At 40.5% G+C, this 26,756-nt stretch overlaps 1 protein-coding gene across 4 annotated transcripts in view; it reads left to right on the top strand.

Moving 5' to 3' along the window:
• Positions 1–26,756, top strand: part of Pacs1 (phosphofurin acidic cluster sorting protein 1) — a 132,665-nt gene that overhangs the window by 1,012 nt on the left and 104,897 nt on the right. The gene's annotated exons all lie outside the window — the stretch shown is intronic.

Raw genomic sequence — 26,756 nt, 5'->3', positions numbered from 1 at the left:
TGTGTGTGTGTGTGTGTGTGTGTGTGTGTGTGTGTGTGTGTGGCGGCGGGGGTGCTGCCTTCGCCTGGGCCTTCCAAGATTGTTGTGTGGGCCTGCCCTCTCCCAGCAGCCCCATCTTCTGCCTTGGCCAGGACCACCCTTTTGGCCTCCTGGACCCAGCCTTTCTTGGGTCTGACCGAATAAAACGGCCTTCCTTACGGATCAGTAAGTCACTCTTCTTCCTGCCTCTCTTGCACTCGTGGGCTGTACATATGTTACACAGATGTGGTAGAGATTGGTATTTTCTAATATACTCAGCATATGCCAAATTCAGTTGTTACCTGTTGCAGGTCAAGCTGGTTTAATGACACTTGGGGGTTCAGTACGCATGTTCATCTGGGCTTCACGTTACACACATTCTATGGGTACTTTGTGCCCTTAGTTTGGGGCATCAATTGAATGTGTTCTCAAATGCAAGTGTTCATTTCCTCCTCCCCTAGATACTGGTCATAGGGTTCCCCAGTTCCTCAGGGATCTATAAAATGACTGCCTTGTTCCTAAATTCAATCTATTTTTCTGTTGTTGGAACCATCTGGGAACTTGCATCAAACGATATACTTGGAGATGTTTTCTGTTTCCCTATGGCAAAGCATTTTGGGGACAGTGTGTTGGAACTGGTCCTGTGATAAGACAGCCTGCAGGGTTGGTTTTGCCCAATAAGCACAAAGAGATGCCTGAAGGTGTTCTTTTTGTGCTTCTCAGGTTTTAGCCTCACTGTTAGCCCAACAGGGCAGGTGGATGTGTGTGTAAGTTAGAGATTGGGAGCATTGTGGGGTTCCACCCTCAACTCTCTTACTTATTTCCTTATCTTTCTTTATTTTGAACAACAGTACACCAATATATAGGGCATGAAAAGGGATGACTAGCACATCTTTCCATGTCATTTAGTGAAAAATAGAGAGCTCTACCCTCCTGTTAAAGCTCTGAGTGTGTCCCTTCCTGAACCACATTCTGGCTTCCCTACAAAAGTGAATACTCTTCTGGATTGTGTTCCTCTACTCTGTCTGTCTCTCTTAATTATAGCTTTATTAATATGAGTCTGTAAGAATATATATATATATATATATAAAATATCGAGAGAGAGTATTCTACTTGCCTTGGTTGGTCTGGAACTCATAGAGATCTGCCTATATCTTGCTTCTCTAGTGCTGGGATTAAAGGAATGCACCTTCTTCCTGGGTTCAATGTTTTTGGAGCTTGTAATGAATGTCTCATACTGTATGTATTCCGTCACTTTTAACTCAGGCTTGTGCAAGTTATCAATATTGTTTGGTAGCTCTTAAGTTTTTAGTACTTTCCCTAATGGATAATATTTGGTTATATGAATTACTATTTGATTCTGATGAATATTTAGGTTGCTTCCTGCTAACATGGGAAGTAGAATGCGTATATGTGTAGTATGGATTTGCCCAGGATTTGTGCTCCTAGGCAGAAGTTTCCTTAGAGTATATGTGTATGTAGGACTGGAATTGCTGCCAGAAGTGTGGGTTTGAAGCTCGAGATGACGGTAGACTGCCATTCCCACCCTACACTCGGCCATTCGTGTTCTCATTCGCTGCTCTAATTTTATTGTCCGCTTTCTCGGTTCTTCCTTTAAGGAAATCAGGAACCATAGTAATTTACTTTGGCCAGAGCCCTAGCATGACACCAAACTCAAGTGAGATCTTGTTGTGGAATGGTGCAGTATGCCTTTTGGCTGGGCAGGCCTCTCTCCTTCTGTGTGGGCCTTTCTCTTGCTGAAGTATGCTGCTCCTCCTAGTCACTGCATCAGAGTCCTCTGCTCCATCCTACAGGGGTCTGCTGTTAATGAAACATGTTCTCCTTTGTATCTGGGAGTGTTTGAATAGTGACCTTTGGGTGGTTGCCTTTTCTGGCATGTTAGATTTAAAAAACATGAATTGATGGTCAGAAGCTGTCACAAAGGGAAACAAAGAGAAGAATCACTGATGTTGAGTTTTGGTTTGACCGTTAAGAGCTCTTGGTTACTAAAAGGCCTGCATAATAAATTACTGTCCCAAGATACAGGGTAGGCATTCTGTATGTGGATGCGTATAGTTATGTCTTGTTTACTGTCCAGTCCTGGCCTATCATCTGCCCTTCTATGACTGTTTTTTAGCAACTATCCTTGTGCCTCCCAGCACCTTGTGAAACACTTGTGCTTCTTGGAGCATGCTGCATGTCTTCAGGATAGAAAACTCCCTGTGGGGAGAAAAAGGCCGATATTGGCCCTTCTAAGTATTGAGTCATTTGGTGAATTGTTGTTTCCTTGTTCATGTTACTTAAAATATACTGACAGCATGAAACTGTATAGAACCTGGAACTAACGTTCTTCTCTCATGTAACTCCAGCGCAACACAAACCTATGAGCAATAGGCAGCTAAGCCATGCAAATCTGAGGTTAGGTGTGCATAGGAACACGTGGGAACTAGGCATACTGGCATATGCCTAGAGCACTTGGGAGTTTGAGGCAGGGTGATTAATGACTTAAGGACAGCCAGAGTTTCATAGTTTCAGGCCAGCCAGGGAGATAATAACAAGATTTAGTTGAGCCGGTGTGTGATGGCACACGCCTTTAGTCCCAGCACTTTGGAGACAGAGACAGGTAGATCTCTTTGAGTTTGAGGTCAGCCTGCTCTACAAGAGCTAGTTCCAGGACAGGCTCCAAAGCTATAGAGAAAGTGTCTCGAAAACAAACAAACAAACAAATAAAAACAAAGACTTACTGAAAACAAAACTGAAAAGCAATCAGTACTATAGGAGTGGGTGTGTCACCTAGTACAGAAAAGAGTGTTACAGTAGGAAGGTAATGCTGCTATCCTTGATACTTTTGAAAATTTTGCTTGTTTTTGAAAAAAATAATTTCCTTTATTGTATGTTTAAATAAAGGTAAGCATTATAGATGCTTTTAGGTACATGTCTGCTCATTTTTATTGTTTACTAAATTCTCAGGATTGATAGTATTATTTTTAAAACTTTCAAAAGCATGCTCACAGTTGGCTTTAAAAAGGCTTAATTGGCCAGGCTGTGGTGGTGCATTCCTTTAGTCCCAGCACTCGGAAGGCAGAGGCAGGAGAATCTCTATGAGTTCCATACTAGCCTGGTCTAGAGAGTGAGATTCAGGACAACCAGGGCTACACAGAGAAAAACCTGAAAAACAAAACAACACAAAAAAATCAAAACAAAAAGGCTTAATTGTTCTTTGCTTTGTTGTTTTTACCAACATTTAAAATAGCAACAACAACAAAAAACAGCATTAACATGTCCATGACTCAGGCAGTTATAGAAAGATAAACTATATAAAGGAAAGGTCCTGATCCCATCTGTTCTCACCTTTCCAAAATAGCCACCATGAAATATGATTATCTTTGGACAAAAACTCATCAAAACTGTTATATGACTAGGCAGCTCTGCTCTTGTTCATTATGAAATTCATAGCTTTAAGGGCTGGGGCTGCTCCCCTCCCCTACTGAATTGTCCTCTACTGTGGCTGGGTATGGCAAGGAGATGTGTGGGGTGTAGTGGGGAGAGGAGGGGAGTGTATAGCATGTTGCCTGATAGTAAAGCAAAGGTTTTAGAGGCTTATTAACCTATCCTTTCTCTTCAGTCTTCATTTGGTGAGATTTTCCACATTTTTCTTCTGAATTGCTAATATTAGGAAAGACAGAAAAATATTAAATTTTATAAGCAAACAAAATTTTCTTAGTCAATTAAAACTGAATAGGAGTTGACATGTACTCTGCTGTATAACATAGAAACTGTATTGAATTGGCACTTCATTTCAAAACACACTTGAATGTCCTTATCTTTGTGCTTACTTCGGGAACGGGTTCAGTAACTATCCCTCACAATTCTTCCTGAATTATATTAAACAAACAGAAAAGGAGTACAGCAGTTAACCCTTGTTAGACAAAAATATTATAGCCAAAGGAGGTGGCCACGTTGAACTGGCATGGATAACTTGCAGCAGAAATGTTATTTGCGCGAAAGCATTTGGGAAGAGATGCTACTTTAACCACAAACGCACATACAAGCTGGGCTCTCGCTCTGATTACTGTATGCCAGGACAAACTCTTCTGTGCCTTAGACTTCAGCCATTGGTTATAAATACTTTTACTTACCACCCATCCTAAGATGTATATCAAACAAATAACAACAAGGACTTATAAAGCCACAGGAACAAGTACTTCTTAAATGATAGATGTAAAGTAAATGCAGTTGATCAAATAAGAGAGAGCTTGTGAAATGTCTGTTATCTCCTTAGCATTGAAAGTCTTAAAAGCATTGTTTGTGCCCTAGGAGATTTGAATTTCACAGTGTGAGTGTTGTAATAGAATATCCTCCCTATCAGGGTAATATCATCCATCATCCCTGTGGAAGCTCAGATTCCTTAAGGCAGAAAGAGAATGACTTTCACTGAGTCTATTTTACATGTATTGATTTACAGATCTTTGGGACACATTAGTAGTTACGTGATTTTTTTTTCCCTTTGGGGGGACTGTGTTGAGACAGGATTTCTCTGTGTAGCTCTGGCTGTCCTGGAACTTGCTCTGTAGACCAGATGGGACTCAAATTCAAGAATCTGACTGCCTCTGTCCCCATACTGTCAGGCTATGTGATTTCTTTTAAAGCTAGTTTTCCAGTTTCTTAGTTTTGTGACCAAACCAGTGAGTTGCTATTCTTAATTTCTGCTCTTGGAGGAGGGAAATATTTGTCTGAGACTGTTTGGGCTTTGTCCTTCCACTCTTTTACCTGGGAAGATGGGACCTGCTTTGGCCTGGGCTTAAAACTGTTGAAGTAGACCTGTCTTGTCTAGTTTGCATCTGACATCACGTTCTACACGTTCTAGAAGTACTTTGGGAATCCTGGGTGACTGGGAATGATTTGCCAGCATAGGATTTGGAGTGTTCATGAGAAAAGTCAGAATTGAAACTGGCCCAAGTGCTTCTTTCAGAGAGGGCCGCAAACAAGGTGGATCCAGTTGACAAACCCTTACAGGATTCTCCCTCCCTTCTCCAGGCTTAGACCCAGGAGTCACCAGCACTGCTGGAAGGTTTTAGAGAGCCCAGATGTATGTGTGCTGGTAACTCCTCTGCAGTGGTTCCTTTACATAGAGATTTACAGGCAGACCTTCGAGATGGCTCAGTGGTTAAGAGCACTGACTACTCTTCCAGAGGACGTGGGTTCTATTCCCAGTACCCACAAAACAGCTCACAACTGTCTGTAACTAACTCTAAGATCTGACACTCATACAGACATACATGCAGGCAAAATACTAATGCACGTAAAATAAAAATAAGTAAATTATTTAAAAAAGAGAAATTCGCAGGCAGTTATTTAGAAAGCTGACTGGAAAATCAGAAAATGCCTGTTTCAGTCGAGGGTTTCCACTCAGGCAGCCCTGAACTTGGCGTCTTCCCCTGGAGTGCAAATCACTAACAATACATTGCCGCTTAGCAAGAGAACCGTCAGAAAAAGTATTTGCTTTTTAATTTTTTAAAAATTTTTTAATTATTTATTTACTTATTTTTGGTGGGAAGGTGGTTACCGTGATGTTTGTGTGGAGATCAGAGAAGAACTTTATGGAGTTGATTCACATTTTCCACCTTTACATGTGGGGAGTACCGATAGGCCAGGTTGGCCTTGCTTAAGGTAGCTGACGCTAACTTTGAGTTCCTGATCTTCCTGTCTCTGCCTCTCAAGTTCTGGAATTATAGAGACATGCCACCACATCCAGTTGTAGCTCAAGGTTGATTAGTCTTAATAATAAAAACCCAGAGTCAGATATTAGGGGGTGAAAGCTGAAAGTTCAGAGGGGCAGAGCAGCCAGCCACTAGTTTTTACCTCTATGAAATCCTCAGATCAAATGGGGTATCCTGTCTCTACAAGTCCTCAGACTGAATGTCTTCTCTACAAAACCTCAAACTGAATCCGAGCTCCCCTCTTCTCCCAGCCATATCACTCCCCATTTCTACCTCCCTAGTTCTGGGATTAAAGGTGTGAGCCACCACCGCTTGGCTCTGTTTCTCTTTTAGACAGATTCACTCTAATGTAGACCAGGAACTCACAAAGATCCTTCTCCCAGTGAGAATATAGTTTCTTAAAACATTCCAGTAGCCTGGCATGGTGGCACATGAGCCTGTAATCTGGGTACTTCGTAGGCAGAGGCAGGAGGACCAGGAATTCTAGGCCAGTCTTTGCGATATAGTGAGTTCAAAGTCAGCCTTAGCTACTTTCAAAAAATAATCAGGGCTGGAGAGTTGGCTCAGCAGTTAAGAGTCATGGTTGCTCATAATAGTCTTTAACTCCTGTCCCAGGGGATCTGATGCCCTCTTCTGACCAGGCACACAGGTGGTGCACATACATCCATACATATAGGCAAAATACACATCATATAAAATAGGTAAATCTAAAAATAAAAAGTTAGAAAAAAAGATTTGTTAAAAAAACAACAACAACAACAAAGCAGAAAGTAGTCAAAGGACTAGAGAAATGGTTTAGCAGTTAAAAGTACTTGCTACCCTTCCAGCGGTCCTAAGGGGTCATAAGCATCTGTAACTCCACCTCTGGGGATCTGATGCCTCCCACTTCCTTGGGCACCTGCACTGTGTGCACATAACCTGCAGGCAGATACACACACCTCCATGTAAGTAATAATGAAAATAAATCTTTAAAAATGAAAACCATTCCACACTGAGATTTTGTTTTATTTTTGGCTTTTGGTTTCTCTTTTAATTTTTGTTTTGTTTTGAGGGGGAGGTTGCAAGGGCAGGATGAGGAGAGGAGATAATGAGATCAAGATGAATGATGTGAAATGCACAAAGAATCAATAAAAAGTTAAAAAAAAAAAAACAGCCAGGCAGTGGTGGCGCACGCCTTTAATCCCAGCACTCGGGAGGCAGAGGCATGCGGATCTCTGTGAGATCGAGACCAGCCTGGTCTACAAGAGCTAGTTCCAGGACAGGAACCAAAGATACATAGAAACCCTGTTTTGAAAAACTAAACTTAAAAAAAGGTTGAAAAACAAAACAATGAAAACCATTCAACCGACTAACAACATATTAATAGATATTCGTTTGCCTTAAGATGATGAGATGTTGTGTTTTGTTTGTTTGGTTGGTTTGGAGCTTTGGTTCCTGTCCTGGGCTGACCTCGAACTCACAAGTGCTGGGATTAAAGGCTTGTGCCACCACCGCCTGGCATGAGATGTTTTGTTTTAAAGCTGTTTTGTGTTAATCATTTGTGACTACTTGGATTGAGATTCATTTTCTCTGTAGAGTAGGAATTCAAGGTCACCTTGGCTATAGGCAAACCAGTTTCACAATAACAACAAACCAAAAGAAAACAAAGAAAAATTTGCTTCTTTCATTACATTGTTTCTATTTCTTTCTGTCTTTCTATTCTTTTGTTGCTGTTTTGCTTTTGAGATAGGGTCTTATTAGGTAGCTCTGGTTAGCCAGCCTGGAATTCACCATGTTGCACAGGCTGGCCTGCCTGGAACTTGTGATCCTCCTGTTTCAGCCTCTGTAGTGTTGTGATTTCAGGTGTGCTTCACTCCCAACTGGCATTATAGCAGCTCTATTTCATGTCACTCTAGACACATGACTAGTGGCTTCCATACTGGATAAACAGATCGAGAACCTTGGAAAGACCTACTTGATAATAGGAGTTTAAAGAAAAAAAGTTGCTTCAATATTTCTAGTGTTAATATGTATGGCTTTAGAAAATATTTGCAGCTGGGCCTCTTGGCATACGTCTTTAATCCCAGAACTTTGCCAGGTATGGCGGTACACACCTTTAATTCCAGCACTCAGGAAACTGAGATGAATTCAAGGCCAACCTGAGTTCCAGGACAGCCAGGGCTACATAAAAAAACAAACAAACAAAACAAAAAACCAAACGAAAAAGAATAAACTATCTAAACTAATACTTCTCAAAATAAACCTACAAATGGTCAGCAGGTGTAAGAAAAGAGTTCTCTTAATCCCAGCACTCGGGAGGCAGAGGCAGGCGGATCTCTGGGAGTTTGAGGCCAGCCTGGTCTACAATAGCTAGTTCCGGGATGGACACCAAAGCTACAGAGAAACCCTGTCTCGAAAAACCAAAAAAAAAAAAAAAAAAGAAAGAAAGAAAAGAGTTCTCAATGTCACTAATCATCAAATCAGAACCACAGTGAGATATCCTTTTTCTTCAATTGGAATAGATGTTCTAAAAAAAGATAAGAAGTAATAAATGCTGGCCAGGATCCATATGCATGTGTGCCATAGCATATGTGTGGTTATGAGAACAACTTGTAAGAGTTTTTGAAGGTAAAATAGGAAACCCTGTGTTAGGATGAAGTGTTTAATTTTAATTGGGCATATTAATTGAGCCAAAGGGGGCTTTGGATTGTTGGATTTTGGTAGTCAAACTCAGGAAGAGGAAGTGGTCAAATAAGGGAATAGACCTTGGTGGCTAGCTTTAAGAATGTAATCTTACAGTTTTGTTGTTGTTTTACTTTTTTGAGACAGGGTTTCTCTGTGTAGCTTTGGAGCCTGTCCTGGAACTCTCTCTGTAGACAGACCAGCTGGCCCCAAACTTAACAGAGATCCTCCTGCCTCTGCCCCCCCCCAGTGCTAGAATTAAAGGTGTGTGCCACTACCGCCTGGATAATCTTAACTTTTTTTTTTTTGTAAGGCAGAGGGGATGGAGAGAAGGCAAGGCCTGCTAGAGTCACGTGCTCCACGGGCTGGTGTCCTGTCAGTGTGTACAGATACTTTTAATCCTAGCACTTGGGAGGAAGATGCAGGATCTCTGTGAGTTCAAGGCCAGACTGGTCTATATAGAGAGTCACTCCTTCCCCCATAGTCTTTCACTTACTTAAAGACCTGCTGTGTACGCCACAAACCACTGAGTTTTAGGATGAGACCTTGCCTTAAAAAAAGAGTAAAACAAAACCTTTTCCATGACTTAGGAGACAGATGCCTCCTAATGATGGATAACCCTTTCCTGACTGATAGAGACTTCTATTTTTCTTGTTCTTCTCATGGATTTGGGCAAGCTTGTTCTTAGGGCTTTCATGCTTGCTGTTCCTTCTGGCTGAGGTGCTCATTTTTTGGAATATCCATGGTGGCTGACTTTTGGGGACTGCCAAGTATTTTTTCTGTGGAGATGTGAATAAATTACCCAAGATAGGACACCAATGACAGATCAGAGAGTGGATTCTAAGTCTAACTTGGTAATTGTTGGAATATTGAGCTTATTTAGAGAATAAATAAGCTACACCACCGAAAAGTTCACCCCTGCATAAGTGACGAACTAACTCACTGGAAGTCTATTGATTCTTCTACCTTCAAAGGGTGTCTTCACCTACCAGTCCACCCTGATGTTTGTGAAGCTTCTTCTGGTGTCTCAATTTTTGAAATGTTCTCATTTACTTATTTAGTTATTGTCTATGTAGTCAAAAATATATTGGTTAAGCTAATGACTGATTTTCCCATAATACCTTTGTATCTGTAATATTTATTAAATGAATATCTATTATACACAATTCACTTGTTTTTGTGTATCAAACACAGATGTCTAGGTGTTTAGGAAAGGGTAACAAAGAGGTTGACAATGTCACTTCTGTACTGGAGTGTACATTCCAGTACAGGAAGACAGACAATAAACCATCAAATCACTGGATCTGTGATAATGGTCAGATAGTGAGTGGTATCACTGTCTGCGCGAGTAGTGGCGGTGTAATTGGGAGTGTTGGGGACTGAATACTCCTGATGGACAGGCAGGCCAGGAATGCCTCTGTTGAGGGGTATACAGTGGATCTTAGTGTCTGAGACTGCATGCCTCACAGAAGAGGAAATCAAGGAAGTGTTTCAATTTTGTTTTATGAGATAGGTTCTCTTGGGGAGACCTTTCTTCCCGCCTTCCTGTCTTCCTTTCTTTCTTTTCTTTTCTTTCCTCCTCTTTCTCCTCCTCCTCCTCCTCTTCCTCCTTCTCCTCCTTCCCCTCCTCCTTCTTCTTTTAGCTTACTATGCATAAAAACCTTTATTAATATTTTTAACAGAGGTTCAGCTAATACTGAAACTTGTAATTTCTGAACTTAAATTGGGGCAAATGGCTATAGTGCAGAGTAATGCCGTCACTGCCCATGGGTAATAGCCATCCTCCAGATGAAGGACCAGGTGCAGGGTGAATTCTTTCTGAATGTTGTGATCAGAAAGAGTGTAACCACCTTCCGACTGCTTGCCTGCAAAGATTTGCTTTTGTTGGTCAGGGGGTATGTCCTCTTTATCCTGGATCTTGACCTTCACATTACTGGGCTCCACCTCTAGGGTAATGGTCTTGTGGGTCTGGGTCTTCACAAAGAGTTGCATTTTGACCTGTTAACGAATGTGACCAAACCGCAAACCACCAAGCACATCAAAACACCTAGATGCAGCAACTACCAAACTGGACAAAGTCTTTTGTCACTCTTGGGGAGACATTTTTATTTGCCACACAGTTAGATGAACAACGTTGAGATTCTTCTCATGAATCGTGATTGTCACAAGAGATACCTCTCTTTAAGCTTGGCTCTCCAACACCTGGCTATTCTCATAGTAAGCAGTAGTATGGGCTGCCTTATGCTTTGTTGGAATTGCAGAATGCTGTTCTATCACCATTGTGGGTGCCGTGGGGATGCTTAGTATAGTGGCTGTGAGTGTGGGTTTTGGAGTCCTTTAGCCTGGATTTGAATTTTGACTCTACTAGTATCTGAGTAACTTTGAGTAAATTATTTAACCTCTAATGCTTCCATTTTATCAGCTATAAAATGGGTATAATAATTATCTGTCTCACACAGCTGTGAGAACTAAGTAGGATTAATACAGTGTTAATTGCATGTGTTGCACATAGAAATTAAATATTAGTTATTTTTATTGCTCACTTTTTTTTTTTTTCGAGACAGGGTTTCTCTGTAGCTTTGGAGCCTGTCCTGGAACTAGCTCTGTAGACCAGGCTGGTCTCGAACTCACAGAGATCCACAGAGATCCGCCTGCCTTTGCCTCCCGAGTGCTGGGATTAAAGGCATGCGCCACCACCGCCCGGCTTTATTGCTCACTCTTATTTGCCAATTCACTTTTTTTTCTTTTCTCCTTCCTTCTTTCCTTCTTTCCTTCCTTCCTTCCTTCCTTCCTTCCTTCCTTCCTTCCTTCCTTCCTTCCTTCCTTCCTTCCTTCCTTTTCTTTCTTTTTGGAGACAGATTTTTACTATTTTCTTTGGCTGTCTTAGAACTCATTATGTAGACCAGGCTGACCTCAAACTCATAGAGATCCACCTGCCTCTGCCTCCTGAGTGCTGGAATTAAAGGTGTGCGCCACCATGCCTGGCTTGATATTCTGATTTCTTATTGGTATTATTACAAGATCTTGGGTTGATATTCATTTATTTGTTTGTTTATTTGTTTTTGTTTACAAAAAAGTATTGCTATGTGTTCCAGTCCGGCCTAGAATTCTCCATCTTTCTCCCTCAATCTCTCAAATACTGGAATTACAGAAGAGCACCACCGTTCCTGATTGAGTTCACCTTAGGCATAACTCTTGCCAGACCTCAAGCATATTAGACTAGAAGGCCAAAACAAAATATTTTGGTCTGAAGCAGTGGCGGGTTTAGGATCCTGTTGCCACATCCTGCTCACTTACATGAACGGAAGAGATGGCTCAGGCCCCGCCTGTAAACCACAACTTTATTTTGATCTGGTTTGACTCGACAGCTTCTCTATTTTACCTGCTGACTTCTGTGGCTTTTATTTGGCAGCCAGAGAAGCAACTAAACCGGTTTACAGCTCACAGTTTAGTCAAAGAAAGCTGAGTAACTCTAAAGAAAGTAAGGATTTAAGTTGGAGTTGATACTTTTTTTTTGTCTCCCTTAAGTTTTTCTTTTTGTTTCAAACTATGGAAAAGTTATGTTCTTATTTTACAGGAGAAATGTAGCTTTGTGGTCTCTGCTGAAGTATTGGTATCTTTGAGTGTATTTTCTTCCTTCCCTCCTTCTCTCTCATTACTTTCCTCCTTTATTAGTCCTTTATTCTCTGGAGACAGAGTCTGGTCTTGTATCTCAGGCCAGCTTTAAACTTGTGACTCTCCTGCCTCACCACGTGCTGAGGTTATAGGTGTGTGCTATTACACCTGCCTTTATTTTCCTCTGACAGCACAAAGGTTTTATTTTCCCATTATGGTTGGAAGTCTGCAATCCTATTTGCTTGTTGCTTATTTTTAAGGGTTCATAAAGCAGATTAACCTTTCCTTGAGCCTAGATTATCATGACCAACTGGGTTTTTCAGGAAAGGAGCTTGATGAATAGTATCAGCTCTACCTGGTGCATAGCTGTTCAAGTTGTATGTTTGCCTTTTCTCAGTTTAGTTTTGGCTCTTGTCATTATCAGTATAATCTCTTTCTCCTTTGCTTCTAATATACCATGAAACCATTGACTAAAAAATGTCAGTAATGAGGGCTAGGGCTATAACTCAGAGGTAGAGCATTGCCTGGCATGTACAATGCCTGGGACTTGTCCCCAGCACTCAAAAACAAAACAAAACAAAACAAAAACCCAGAAAGGAAAGAAGGATGGACATATTTTGAAGTTGTGACTAAGAGCTAGCAGCATAGCCTGAGAATATGAGGTTCAGAGGTGGGTGTTTTAAAAACAGAATAATTTGTTTACTTCCTGGTCTAGGTTGTATTCCAGAGAAATAGAAAATATAGGAAGTGTCTAAACTTTTATAATCTTAGGGAATCAAGCACTGTACTGAAGGCCATTTAGAGATAGGAATACATACTATGAATTAGTTTTGTGTGTGTGTTTAAGCACTATTTGCTTGGTTAAGTTAGCCTTGTTTACCTTTAACCCCCTTTCTCCATGGTAGTTTAAGGCAAGATACTCCCTATCCACTGTTGCTTTGTTATGAGGGGAAAAGTGTAAGATGTATGTATGGTGTCTGGTCTTCTCTCTCCAGAGATGTTATATTATCTTCACATGTCTGGGCTATTTCAGTGAAACTATGAACATGGGGGAGCAAAATGTCCTCAGGTTGATCTGATTTATAATAGCTGGCATTGACATTGTCTTCACAAGCATGTTTTCATTTAGTCCTTGGATCAATCATGAATACTAGAATATGACAGTGAAATATCCATAAATCTACTGTTTAATAAAGTAACCTTCTTGAAATTAAAATACATGACAAGTTGCTGCAGCATTTTGTCTTTTGCTGTGGATGAAAATGAATAAGCAGTTCTGGAAACCAAGGTCCACCGGGAATATAACTCTTGTGGCTATTAATGGGTCTAATTGTGTTTCCTCTCTGCCACCAAGATGTGCAGTAAAGTTGTTTATGTCTTTTTCTTTAATGGAGAGGATGTTCATTAAGTGTGTGTAATTTCATAATCACTTTGTTTTTTATGACTGAAGAGTCCTAAAGCTTTCCTTTAAAAAAATTATAACGAAGAGTAGTAGTAACATTTTGAAACATTGTCCAGTAATCCTTGATTAACTTTTACTTCCATGGATAATAAAGAAAGGATTAGTTCATTGGGGAAGCAAGCCCATCTCATTGGACTGGGAATGGACTTTTAGACTAAGGTAAGGCATTCAATTAACTTGGCTGGTTGAGAATTTAGGAAAGTGGTGTAGTTACTTAACGTTCCAGTAGGACCTAGAGCTGGGGGCCACTAAAATGGACATCATGGCCCTGAATGATGAGACCTCATCTTTTTTAAATGCATTTAAAAATATTTTAAGAAAGAGCCGGGTGGTGGTGGCTCACGCCTTTAATCCTAGCACTTGTGAAGCAGAGGCAGTCGGATCTCTGTGAGTTCGAGGCCAGTCTGGTCTACAAGAGCTAGTTCCAGGACAGGCTCTAAAACTACAGTGAAACCTGTCTCAAAAAAAATATTTTTTTTAAAATATTTATTTATTATGTATACAATATTCTGTTTGTGTGTATGCCAGCAGACCAGAAGAGGGCACCAGACCCCATTACAGATGGTTGTGAGCCACCATGTGGTTGCTGGGAATTGAACTCAGGACCTTTGGAAGAGCAGGCAATGCTCTTAACCTCTGAGCCATCTCTCCAGCCCCCCCCCCCCAAATATTTTAAGAATAATTTTAAGATATCCTCTCTCTCTGTCTCTCTTTCTTTTCTTTTTTTTAATTTATTTATTTATTATGTATACAATATTCTGTCTATATGTATGCCTGAAGAGGCCACCAGATCTTATTACAGATGGTTGTGAGCCACCATGTGGTTGCTGGGAATTGAACTCGGGACCTTTGGAGGAGCAGGCAATGCTCTTAACCACTGAGCCATCTCTCCAGCCCTCTGTCTCTGTCTCTCTGTCTCTGTCTCTGACTCTCTCTGTCTCTCTCTGTCTCTCTCGGCACTGACTCTCCTCACTCAGGTGTTTTTCTGAAGAAAAAGTCAGTAGCAATCTCATTTAAATCACATTCTAGAAAATGCTTTTACTTTAAAATTTGATGTCTCATTTGGCTGTTCTTAGCTATATGGGTTTTGATCTTTCTTTCTTTCTTTTTCTTTCTGCTCATCTAAAGAAGATGTCTATTTACTCCTTCTTAGTGCTATCTTCTAATAAACATACACATGTCAAGCAGATGCTCTGTATTAGTTGTTGTAGGAATTGTGACAGAATAAGGAATAAAATAGAAAACTTCCAGCTCTTATTTTACCTTTAGGAACAGGATAGGCATCAGTCAGCTGACAAATGACAGCTATGAAGGTGGGGAATAGAATAGGGGCGGCAGTGCAGTTTGTAGAAGGTGTTGCTCTGTGTTGTAGTCTGCACGTGTAATCCCAAGGCCTGAGGAGGTGGAGATAGGAGGATCCTCTTGGCTCACTGGCCAGCCACCTAGCTGATTTGGTAATCCCTATCCCTGGGAGAGATCCTGTGTCAGAAAACAAAAGCAAACAAAACAAGGTATATTCCTCAGCACACAAATAAGGTGAGAAGAACCTGAGAACTGAGCGAGCCAGGTGAAGCACACAATTATGTGAGTCATGCCAAGTAAAGTTTTTGGGAGGACCCTTCCTAGTAGAGGGGACAGGAAATGTTGGTAGGTTCCCACAATATCTAGGAGACCAGTGTGACTGCAGCCGTATAAATAAGGGACAAAACTGTAGCAGGTAAAATAAGAGAAGTTAAGGGTGTGTGTGTGTGTGTGTGTGTGTGTGTGTGTGTGTGTGTGTGTGTGTACACACGTGTGTGCGCGTGTTTTGCAGTGTGAGAGAGCCAAAGCAAAAGTGCTCTACCACTGACCTGACAGAATATTGGTCATTGTATAACTCCTGAATTAACTTTGAGTGAGAAGGCAAGTCTTTTAAGGTTTAGAAAGAAAAGAGACATTATGGTTACTTCAACCTTGGTAAAACCATTGGTCTCTGTGCAGAATCATCCCAAGAAAAGGGCAGGGACAGATGAGGTCACGGTGGTAGGAGGCTGTGAGGTAGGAGCAGGGTGGGAGCTCAGAAGGTGAGGATCCTGAATACATTTTCTACCAAGTTTGAGGTATGACAAAGCAAAAGGGCTCAGTAATAACTTCAGTGTTTCATTTAACTGCTTTGTGTTTGCTTTCTGTTTTTTTTTTCAAGTCATTTTTATTATCATTTCACTGTCGTAGTGACATCATGAAAACAGTATCTGTAACTTCAGAGTATGCTTCAGAGCAGTTTTGGAGTTTGTTTCCATTCTTGTCATTTGTGGTTAACTGGAAATACATTTCCTTGAGAATTTTCTAGGTTATAGAATAATTGGTAGGGTTGGCACCGTAAGTGTTAAAGATCTAGTTACGTTTTTCCTGTGTTTTAGGCCATGATGTAACCCCTGGAGCAGTTGAATCTCAGCATTTCTAGTTACTCTGCTGTGTATTTACTCTGTGCTAACTTACTCTGATCTATGTTTATTGGATGCTTTTTTGAAGAGATGATGTATTGCAGAAGCCATTGATAACGGTAACTTCAATCCTTTGTCAGTAACCTAATAAAACTGAAGAATAAAAATTATATTTTTTGTAAAATCACTAGTTTTCTGTAAAATACTTCCTGTCTGACCTAGGAGCTCAGCAAGGAGAAATCTTGCTGCAGAATGATCTAATTTGTATAATCTTGAAGGTGGAGCTATTTTTGAAAGAGAACAGAAAAATAATAGGGCCCTTTGCTCCTGAATGCCAAATTGTATCTCACTGACTTATAAGAAAACAGACTCAGATCTTATACTTTGAATTCCTGTTTCTTTCACTGTGTCTAGATGAGGTTTATGACACATTTCCTTAGGTAAGCGATGGCTGCTGTGTTCTTCTTTAACTGGAACTTGATGTGTAGACCAGGCTGGCCTCGAACTCACAGAGATCCTCCTGCCTCTGCCTCCCGAGTGTTAGGATTAAAGCAGTTTCTGAATTCTGGGTTTAGAATTCTCTTTATAGTTCCTGTGATGAACTGGTTTATTTTTTCTTTTTATGTGTTGAGAGACAGGGTCTCACTCACTGTAGTCCTGACTGGACTGGTCTTAGCTTCTGGAGTTGTGGGATTACAGGCATAAACTATCATTCCCAGGTTAGACTGGTGGTTTATAGGTGGTCTTCCACCCGGTTTCTGTAAGGTTCTTCTTCTATCCTGAAATGAAATGCTTAGATAATAAAACGTGCTGACCTGTCTACATTGTCTTTACTGCAGCACGGAGGAAGTAAACGGTGTTATAGTCAAGATGTCTTTCTGTGTGTAAGTTCTCAGGAGGCAAACGTAAGTAAGTGCACTCAGTGAATTAGGAGCCGTAGCTGTTGTGTGCCTGCGGGTACATGTAGCTTTATCTTTGTGGATGTGACATCTATGACTAGAGATTGATTTAGGTGTGTTGCATTGGTGACTCAGATGATATGTGGCAATGCTACTGGAATATGATTTCCCAAAATAGTGAATAAATCTTTATGAGTTCTGTTCAAAATAGAGTGAAATCTGTCCTCTCTGTGCATGGAGTTTACATTACTCTGTGCTAAATGGTTAAAGAAACAAAAATTTTTGGGTCAAGACTTATATATTTAAATAAAAAGTAGCTAGAATTATCTATGAATGGGACCGAAGGCTGATTTTATAGTTGATGAAAGTAAATTTTGAAGGCCTTTCACATGGTCCACACCTAATTAAAGAAATCAGAAAACTTACTGAAAGTGTCATAATGCTAAGAAAAGCACACAATTTAGTGAACTTTTATAAGTAGACATACGTATCTAGGACCCACATCAAGAAGCTGAGCATTTCCAATCTCAGAATGTCACCTTGTCCTCACCCGCCTGCCACCCAAGAAACCAGTAGTCTGACTTCTGAGAGTATAAGATAGTGTTGCTTGCTTTAGTGTATGCACTTTGTGAATCTTTCAATACTAGTTGTAGTTCATCTCTTCTTGTTGCTACATAGCATTTCATGGTATGGATACTGTGGTTTCTTAGTTATTCTGCCTATGTTGGCTGTGTTGGAATTTTCTAGTTTGGAGCAATTTTGAATGTTGGTAGATCTGATCTATGCTCTCATTTCTTTTTTAATAATTTATTTTATTTCATGTGCCTTGGTGTTTTGCCTGCATGTATGTCTTGTGAGAGTACCATGTTCCCTAGAACTGGAGTTACATGCAGTTGTGAACTGCCATGTGGGTGCTGGGAATTGAACCTGGGTCCTCTGAAAGAGCAGTCAGTGCTTTTAACTACTGAGCCATCTCTCCAGCCCTGACACTCATTTCTCTTGAATGTGAAATTCTGGGTCACAGGGTACATGTGTTTTCATATTCATATCATTTGGTAGCCTCTGTTGTCCATGCCTGCACTAATAGTTGGTATTTTCCCTTTTTGTTTTAGTCATTCTGGCAGGGGCTAAGATGGTTTCTCCTGTGGTTTTAATTTAGATTTTCCTTTTCCTGTTTTTGATTGTCAAGATCATTGGGATATTATCCTTTAGGAATTGTTTGTTCAGGTCAGTTTCCTTTTCTGTGTTTCTTATTTACTTTAGGATTTCATTCTTCTTGTTTTAATAACTCACTGAGCCCCATTATTACTGCCTGTATTTGTATATTTGTGTGGCCATCCACTGGAGTTTGGCCAACTTAGCAGTGTTCACCACTCCAGATCCCCCACTCCCTGCCAAAGAGAAATGACTACCCATCCTAGATCAACTTTTAATAGCCCCTCAGCTAGGGGAAAGGACTTGTGAGGCTCCCCCACAAAATTCTGCTGGAATTTTGACTTTTTGACTGTTTAGATCCTGTGCTGGTCTTTAGCTCAGGTATCAACTGTACTTTGAGTGAGTACAATTTAGTGAACTTTTATAAGCCATGTTGTATCCAAAAGACAGCATTTTATAGCTTTTCTTTCTGTTCTCTGGTTCTTAACATTCTTTCCATCCCCTCTTTCAAGATCTTCCCTGAGCCTCGTGGGGAGCTAGTGGGAAGCTGTTATAGTTGTCCCATTTAGAGCTAAGCATTCAGTCACTCAATATAATGATGGAAATGATGTGGAAAGTTAGTCATTTCTTCGTTGTATGGGATTTAAAGGTACCTATCCATTTGGATTTTAAGATGTTTGTCATTCTCTTATTTTTTTTTTTTTTTCTGCCACCAAATGTCTGGACTGTTTGCATTTACTGTCGTGGTCTAGAAAGTACTTTAGAGGTATTTCTACCACCATGCCACTCCTTTGAGACTCACTGGTTAAGAACATTTTGCCTTTACTACAGTTATGATGTTCCATTCATTACGTATCTGAATTTCCCTCAAGTGGGTTTTGTTGTTCTTGTTGTCTGATTTTTGTTGTTTTTTGAGCTAGGTCTCATGCAGTCCTAGTTGGCCTGGACTCACAGAGCTCCACTTGCCTTTGCCTTCCGAACCAACTGAAGCAGTGTCACAGGGTGTTGTTGTTGTTGTTGTTTTAAGTTTTTTGTTGATAATGTTTTCTTCTTTTAGTTCTGAGCCTTTGCCGTTAACACCTCTTACTTTTTCACTTGAGCTTATTTGTAGGAAGAAACCTAAAACCTAGAGGTGTTTTGTTTTTGTTTTGCTTTTCTTTTTGAAATAGTTCACATATTCTTATTTATGTGAATGAATGTTTGCCTGCTTGTGTGTCTGTGTACCTATACATGCCTGGTGCCCTCAGAGGTAGAAGAGAGTGTTGGATTCTCTGGAACTGGAGTTACAGACAGCTCTACTCTTAACAATTGGGCTATCTCTAGCCTCTTGCTTTGCTTTTTTGGAGACAGGATATCATAGCCAGAGCTGGCCCCAAACTCTCTGTGCAGTAAAGGATGACCTTGAGCTTCCAATCTTTCTGCTTCCCCCTCTGTAGGTGATTACAGGTTTGCATCACTTTACCTGCTCTTCTGTGATGTTAGGGATTGAACCCAGGGCCTTGTTCATGCTAAACAGGCACTGTACCAACGGAGCTACACCCGTATCCCAAGCTAACAGGTTTTTTGTTTTGTTTTGATTTTTTTTTTTTAAATTTGGTTTCCACTAGCTCAGGTCAGCTGTTTCTGTGGTTTCCCCATCAAGGTCTTGATCCCTTTGCTCATATTATTGCTCCTTCCTCTCTTCAACTGAACTCCAGTAACTCAGCCCGCAACTTGACTGTGGATCACTGCATCTGCTTCCAGCAGTTGCTGGATGAAGGCTCTGTGATGATGACAATTAAGGGGGTCATCAATCTGTTTACAGGGGAAGGGGAGTTCAGGTTCCCTCTCTACTATTGCCAAGTCAACAGTTTTAACTGTTACCATGTATAATCTTCAGACTTCTGTTTGCAGGTTTCCTAACAAAGTAGACTAAACACTGGATTTGTACCTCTAATTAAATTAGGATCCTTTTGGATCCCAATCTTTATTAAAGTAGAAAGAAATAAAGGCAACCATCTGGCTGATTGTTGGGAAGAGCAGGTGCAGTAAGTTTCATTGTAAGTTACAGAACCCATAGTGTCCATTTATTTGCTAACTGGGCCTTGTCAAAAGTAAAAGCATAATTACCAAGATGAAGCCTGCTAAAGTTTGGATTTGTCCAGTTTGAGCGTGGGAACTAGAGCCATAACTTACTCGTGGAAATTGGCATCCATTTTCCAGAAGCATGTGTGTTTATGAGAAGACAGAAGGAGCACTTGCCTATTGGGATGCCTATGGCTAATTTTGGCTTTGCAAATGAAGAGTAGGTAAACCACTCACTTTCCTTTTCCCTCATTGTCTTGTTGCTTAAAAAACACTTTGAGAGTTAAGATAAAATCACTAAGTACTTTATGTTCTCCAGTGAGAGGCATACTGTGAGCATAGGTAATGCATTGTGAGAATTAAATTCTTAGGCCAGTGATATAACTCAGTAATAGAGCACAAGTGTTAGCATGTTTGAAGCCCTGGATTCCTCAAAAAAAAAAAAAAAAAAAGCAAAAATTCCCATTCATGTGAATTCATTATAACCCTGGCCTTCCAGCCAATGAATTGAAAAATTCATGGCTTGTTAGTAGATAGAAGAGCAGTGAACCCTTGTAATGTAAATTGCTGGGGAGTGTTTTAATATAATTTATTATTTTTTTAATGAAAAAATGTTTTTAAACAAGATTGGATTTTAGTATGGTCCATCCTGTAAATCTTGTAGTCTCCATAATTGTTATACCTGTAGAATGTAGCAGCTATTTTTTTCTTTTTCATTTATTTATTTATTTGTTTGTTTGTTTGTTTATTTATTTATTTATTTTGAGACATGGTTTCTTTTTCTGTTTTGTTTTGTCTTTTGAGACAGTGTTTTTCTATGTAACAGTCCTGGCTGTCCTGGTATCTGGATTTGTAGACCAGGCTGGCCTATAACTCACAGAAATCCCCCTGCCTCTGCCTCTGAGTGCTGGAATTAAAAGCATTCATCACTGCCACCTGGTGTACCAACTTTTTGTTTGTTTGTTTTTTGTTTTTCGAGACAGGGTTTCACTGTAGCTTTGGAGCCTGTACTGGAACTCACTCTGTAGACCAGGCTAGCCTTAAATTCACAGAGATCTGCCTGTCCCTGTCTCCCCAGTGCTGGGATTAAAGGCGTGTACCACCACTGCCAGCCAAATCAAAGTAAATTTAAATGCAGTGAAAGCCATAGGTTTTAGGCTTTTGATGTGTGTGTATATGGTTTTTTTTTTAATGTTTAAATTTGGAGCTGGAGAGATGTCCCAGCTGTTTGCTTCTCTTCTAGAAGACCTGGATTTGGTTTTCAGAATCTGTATGGTAGTTTACAACCATCTCTAACATTCTAGGGGTCTGATGTTTTTTGACTTCAGTGGACATTGAGGTTGTTGGCACACATTCTTTTTTGTTTGTTTGCTTTTTTTGAGACGGGGTTTCACTGTGTCTCTTTGAACTCACAGAGACTCACCTGCCTCTGCCTCCCTCATGCTCGAATTAAAGGGTGTACCACTATGCCAGGCTTATTATGAAAATTCTTGTACATGTGTTTTTGTGACCATAAAAGGGTAAATATGTAAGGATGGAGTGGTAAGTCTTCGAGTAAGTGTGTTGAATTAACTGCGGAAAAACATCAGCTTATCAAATGCAGTTGTATCAGTTTTTAAAACCTCACTGACTGTGGCAGACAGATTCAAGATGGCCCCATAATCTGCCTCCTGGAATTTATGCTTTTGTGTAATCCCATACTCTTGGTTGTAGATGGAACCTGTGAGTAGAGTCTTCTAATATGGCAAAGCTGGTAGGATTTGCATAATGTTCTATGAGGTTATAATTCCATCTTGTTGGATATGCGTATTGTGAATTGTCAATGGAGAAGTCTGGTTTGGAGCTCTAGGCAACTTCAAGACATAGCTACCAAAAAAACCACAACAGCTTGCTTTTTGCTTGTTTGTTTGTTGTTATTTTTGAAACATTGTCTCTCTGTGTAGTCCTGTCTGTCCTGGAACTCACTATGTAAATCAGGCTGGTCTCTTCTGAGATTAAAGGCTTGTGTCATAGCTCCCGCCTCAAGGAACTTTGGCTCTCAGTTCAGCAGCCCATAAGAACTGAATGCTGCCAATAACTATGTAAACTTAGAAGAGATCTTGTTCCACCACAGTCTTGACTGATACCTTGATTTTAACCATAGAGGGCCCAGCTATACCCTGGGCTTCTTACCCTCAGCTCTGATCAACTTATGTTATTTTTGTCTGTTTATAAGTTTGTAGTAATATGTTATATAACAGTAGATGGATGATAATAGTAATGTTATATAATATTGCTATTATTTATAGAGTAGTATAGTAGTTTTATACCAAAGTTTCTATTACTTTACATTTCTACCAATATATAGTTTTATTATTCTCCTTAATTTTAGCCCTGTTAATAGATATGAATGTTTAGGTCCCTTGTGGCTTTAAATTTTTATATTTATTTGTTCTGTAAGTGTATATATGTGCATGCATATAAGTGTGTACCATAGCACATATAAGGAGGTCAGAGGACAATTTGCAAGAATTGGGTCTTTCCTGTTACAGTGTGGGTTCTGGGGATCCAACTCAGGTCTCAGCTTGGCTACAAGTTCCTCTATCCACTGAGCCATCTCACCAACCTTTATGGTTTTAGTTTGCCCTTTCATAACTAATGACCTTCAGTATCTGCTAATTTACCATTTGGTTATCTGCTTTTATAAAGTATTTGTCTAAATCCCTTTCTTATTTTTAAAATTGATGTTTACCCTTTTGTAGTTTATTTGTAGATCACTTTACAGACCAAATCCTCTATCATTTGTGTCTATATCTAATGTATACTATTTTCTTCCAGTCTGTGACTAGGATGAACATCCTCATTCTGCCATGTCACTCAGATTCCCATTTTACTATATTTACTCTGTTCTGCTGTTCTCTAAGTTCTTCAGAGCCATGTGAGACCAGCTTACACAAATGATGCCTGTTGTCACTCTGTAATGCTTCAGTTCTTATTTTCCCCCATTAGAAGTCCTCCCAGGGCCAGAGAGATGGCTCAGCAGTTAGGAGCATCTGCCACTCTCCCAGAAGACCTGAGTTCAGTTCTCAGTATCCACATCTGGTGGTTCACAACTGCCTGTAACTCCAGTGCCAGAGGGTACTCTTTTGAACTCTGTAGGCACCTGCATTCACACATGCACACATATGGTATTTACACATGTGTACACACAGTTAAAAAATAGTCTTTTATATATTTTTAAAAAAAGTACTCCGATTAACTACTGAATGTCTCTCTTAGTTAGGTAATTAATAGTCCAAGATACCTTTGTGGACTGGTGAGAGATAGCTCAGTGGGTTCAGGTGCCTGCTGCCAAGCTTGGTGAACTAAATTTAATTCCCAGGAATCACATGGTGAAAGGAGATTATTGACAAACTGATAGCCAATGTGTAGCCCATGCTGTCCTCAGACTTGTGATCATACTGTCTCTATTTCCTTCAGCAAATCCTACCAACATGCACCACCTCACTGGTGCAAATCTTTAAAGCTCCTCTGGGCACACAACTTTAATCCCAAGCTGACTTGGGAGGCCGAAGCAGGCAGAATTCTTTAAGTTTGAGGCCAGCCTAGTCTACACAGTTAGCTTCAGGCCAGCTAAGACCTGTCTTAAAAGAAAAAAAAAATTCTATTGAGGCACGTGCACCACGCTTAGTTGTTATGGCTCTAAATGTCCTGCAGTCTGCATAGCCCTTTAATTTATTCCACCATTCATGTCCTGTATTCACTAGGAAGATCTGCAAACCAAACCCCTTAATATTGTCTCACGACCAGACTTAGTCTGTGATTTCTTGGCCAAAAGTATCACAAAGATGCTGCTGTGTATTTCCAGCTTATCACATCAAGGCACACTGCATTATTAACCAGCCTGCTGCTGAGAAGTTTCACCCTGGTCACCTGCTCATGTTGGTGTTGGCCAAGTGTCTGGTGTTCCCCCACCTCCAGAATGTCATTGTTTTCTTCTTCCTAACAGATAGGAATTTTATGTGCAGATATTTGAGATTATGACAGAGTCCTTTCCCTTATCAAACTTGAAGCTACCAATGTGTCTTCCATAAGTCAGTCCCCACTTTATAGTTGTTAAGTGATGGTATTTTTGTTTCCATTCTTCCTCCTGTTAGTCTTGCATTGTAATAATTAGGTTTCCCTTTCCTTCCTTCCTGTGTGGACTCAATGATTTCTGTTTATTCACTGCATTGTAGTGTGTTAGTATCACTGATGCCCAGTACTATAAATCTGCCGAAGAGAGCCAGCCCTTCACGTAGTTTACCTTTTACCTGTCCTTATCCTTCTTTGAATATGTAATGATTTTCTAGAACAGGATGTGCAATTTTACTGTCATCATTCTTGCCCTTGGCTCTGGGATCAGTTCTTTCTCTGGGGAGTATGTATTAGTTACTCTTCTCTTGCTGTGATAAAATAACATGACCAGGAGCAACTTAAGGAAAAAAGAGTTTATTTTGGCTTATGGTTCCAGAGAGTTATAGTCCACAATGGCAGGGAACGGTATGGCATGTTGGCAAGATCAGAAAGCTAGCTGGTCACATTTTTCATTCACCTGCAGAAAGCAAGGGGAGGTGAAAACCTTTAAACCGCCTCCCCCCCCCCCCAGTGTTATTCTTCCTCCAGTAGGGATAAACCTCCTAAAGATTCTAGAACCTTCCCAAATAGCTACCAACTGAGAACCAAGTGTTCAAATACACGAGCCTTTGAGGGACATTTCTCATTCAAACTGCCACAGGGCACTAGACCTTTTAGTGGAGGATTGATATTCAGAAGCCAGTGTCTAGGAGTTTGTTGTGCTGATTGTGATAGGATGTCATTGCTTCTGGTGCAGGATATCAGAGCCAGGAAATACAACTATATCTATATACATATATCATATCCATAACAATGGATTAAACTTCTGAAACTGTAGGCCAGCCTCTATTAAGTGTTTTCCTTTATAACAGTTGTTGTGGTCGTGGTGTCTCTTTACAGCATTAACCCCTAAGACATTACCAAGTAATGGTTGCCTGAAGACTAAGACATGCATACAATTCTGTTTTTTTAATTCTCTCTCTACCTAGGGGAGCTGTAGTAGGGGTGTACTCAGGCCTGTCACATGCTAGACAAATGTTTTACTGCCCTCTCCCCTTCCTAGATATGATATATGTATATAGATATAGTTGTCTTTAAAATCATCAATTCAAATTCAGCTTTAATCCCAGTATAACATCTCAGGGATCCCCCAATCATATCCTTTTTCATCTTTGTAAATACCTTTTCTAACAAGGAGCAGTCTAACTCTCCTGTCCTCATCGTCGTCAACCTGTTGCAACTAGCTTTCTGACCAGCCTGGGCTTCTCCGTCTGTCCTGTCACACATGCTCATGCACACACACGTACACATACACACATGCACACAAGCACTTGCCAGTGCAGGAAAGAAGACGTGTAGTAAACTCTCTTGTTTTTGTTTGTGTTTGGTTTTTTGAGACAGGATTTCTCTACGTAACAGCCCTGGCAGTCCTGGAACTTACTTTGTAGACCAGGCTAGCCTCAAACTCACAGAGATCCGTCTACCTTTGTTTCCTAAGTCCTGAGCTTAAAGGCGTGTGCCACTACGGCCCAGCTGGAACTTTAGCTTTTATCAGTTGGTCAGACTACTGCAGACAGCCTCTTTCCAGGAATTCTAGTTTACATATCCTAGACCCTTTGTGCTATTGAGATAGATGATAGGGTAGCTAGAAAAATGGTGGGGAGTGATATGTTTGGTCTTTGCAGGCATATAAGTATTTTTGCATACAGTGAAATGGTTTAGCAGGTCATAAAGATGTTGGACCAGGGCATAAGTCCAAGGATAGGGTTGGAGCTGGTAGGTAACACTGAGGTATAGAACACCCCCAAGGGAGGGTTGTGTCTTGCTCAGCATTAAATATCGTTAGCAGAGCATTGGGAATTCTTTAGTCCAGTCCATGGTCCTCTGTTCTTGGTGCATTAAGTTTAATTCTTTAAAAAGCTATCCATTTTCAGAAACAGATTTTATGTAATGCAGGCTGAGGGATCTTGCTAAGTATAGCATTTTGAGTTGCTGGTCTTGCTGAGGCACTTAAGACATTTAAAATACAAAACCAGAGCTGTTGTAACTTTGCTGTTCTCTCCTCCCTGTGGAGCCAACTGCAACTGGGCTTGGTAATATGCCTCTCTGTATGGCTCAATATTTGAATGACTAAGAAAGGTTTTATTTTTCCTTCTCCTTTTATGTTAGGAAGAAGATATGTTATAACCTGCGGTGGTTTGAAAGAAAATGGCCCCCATAGGTTCACAGGGAGTGGCACTATTGTTGGAGGAAGTGTGTCACTAGGGGTGGGCTTTGAGGTCACAGATGCTCAAGCCTGGCCAGTGTGTCACTGTCTGCTCCTGCTGCCTGTGGATCCAGATGTAGAACTCCTAGCTCTTTTCTCCAGCATGTTATCTGCCTGCAGTGATAACAATGGATTAAACTTCTGAAACTGTAGGCCAGCCTCTATTAAGTGTTTTCCTTTATAACAGTTGTTGTGGTCGTGGTGTCTCTTTACAGCATTAACCCCTAAGACATTACCAAGTAATGGTTGCCTGAAGACTAAGACATGCATACAATTCTGTTTTTTTAATTCTCTCTCTACCTAGGGGAGCTGTAGTAGGGGTGCACTCAGGCCTGTCACATGCTAGACAAATGTTTTACTGCCCTCTCCCCTTCCTAG

Source organism: Alexandromys fortis, unplaced genomic scaffold (assembly GCF_014885135.2).
Source record: "Alexandromys fortis isolate MF-2015 unplaced genomic scaffold, M_Fortis_MF-2015_v1.1 scaffold_3, whole genome shotgun sequence".
NCBI lineage: Eukaryota > Metazoa > Chordata > Mammalia > Rodentia > Cricetidae > Alexandromys > Alexandromys fortis.
Note: the sequence above shows the minus strand (reverse complement) of the source record. Positions and strands in the feature narration are given on the sequence as shown.